This window comes from Athene cunicularia (assembly GCF_003259725.1).
Source record: "Athene cunicularia isolate RWA chromosome 3 unlocalized genomic scaffold, athCun1 chr3_part1, whole genome shotgun sequence".
NCBI classification, from domain to species: Eukaryota; Metazoa; Chordata; class Aves; order Strigiformes; family Strigidae; genus Athene; species Athene cunicularia.
In genome coordinates this window covers 89,189,490-89,190,657 of record NW_020799097.1, presented here as the reverse complement: position 1 = coordinate 89,190,657, position 1,168 = coordinate 89,189,490, and the positions used below count along the sequence as shown (strand labels likewise).

The 1,168-nt window shown below is 37.2% G+C and overlaps 1 protein-coding gene across 2 annotated transcripts in view; it reads left to right on the top strand.

Annotated features, from left to right (window-relative positions):
- Positions 1-1,168, top strand: part of HEATR5B (HEAT repeat containing 5B) — a 61,361-nt gene that overhangs the window by 20,782 nt on the left and 39,411 nt on the right. The window lies entirely within an intron of this gene.

Below are 1,168 nucleotides of genomic sequence, written 5' to 3'. Positions count from 1 at the left end.
TTTTTTTTTTTTTTTTTTTTTTTTTTTTTTTTTTTCTAATGTCCATCTCTTACTACCAGGAATGGTAGGTTGTACATTTATTGAGCTGTTAACTGCTTTGACTGTCCACGATTTAGCTGGCCCTCTGAATGCTAGTGTGTGTATGCGTGGGGACACTGCAGTTGTGTTCAGGTGATTGTAAGCTTTTTCGTTGCTCTAAGCGATTCTGTACATGTTTTGGTTATCTCTAGTTCCAAATCTATGTGCAAATGTATATTCAGAGGTATTCATATTATGTGGCATTTTGCAGCTTCAGCCAAACAGTGCATCTGGAAGTGGTGCTTTGGAACATGATCCATCTTCTATTTATCTGCGCATCCCTGCTGGTGAAGCTGTACCTGGACCTCTTCCTTTAGGAGTATCTGTCATTGATGCATCTGTGGCTCTCTTTGGTGTGGTTTTTCCTCATGTCTCTTATAAACATAGGTGAGTTTACATGAGTGTTCAGTTTCAGAATCTAATAGCTTGTTCTCTGGAAAGTATTATGTTTCGATTTTTTTTTTTTCTCCTTGAAATAAGAATCTACTTTGATATGAACTCTCTTTAAATTCAAAGATCAGTATTTGGTTTTCATTGTGTCTCAGGATTCCGGAACATGTCTACTCAGTTTAGAAATAAGGTGATTTCCTCAGTTTGATCAGTTTTGAAGATTAGAATTCAGAGGTGGAGACTAGATCCTTCTCTCCTCTTACTGCATTTAACAGTAGTAATATCTCTGCAACCAAAGTTTCCTGCAAAAATATCCACTGCAATTAACTTCAGATCAGCCTTGAAAACATAGCAGTGACATCTACTGAATTTCAGTTGTCTTCCATGAGTAAGACCATTTGATTTCTACTCAGCAAAATATTTTATGCATGATGAAAAAGAGGGAATGGAATTCAGTTTATTTTCCTTTGTGTTCCACATTACCTTTGTAGAGTTATGAGTTGTCAGGACCACTTCTGTCACTCAGTTTAGCTAATTCGTCACTGAGCACAGAGTGAAAGCAGCTCTAAGACACATTTCAAAGTAAAATTATCCTTCAGAGTAATCCAGATGGGAACAGTTTTTTCCTAGCAGTCGATCTCATTTTGCAGTAAGCGCAGGATAGACTTGAGGCCAGGTTGCAGTAATTCAACTTGATCTA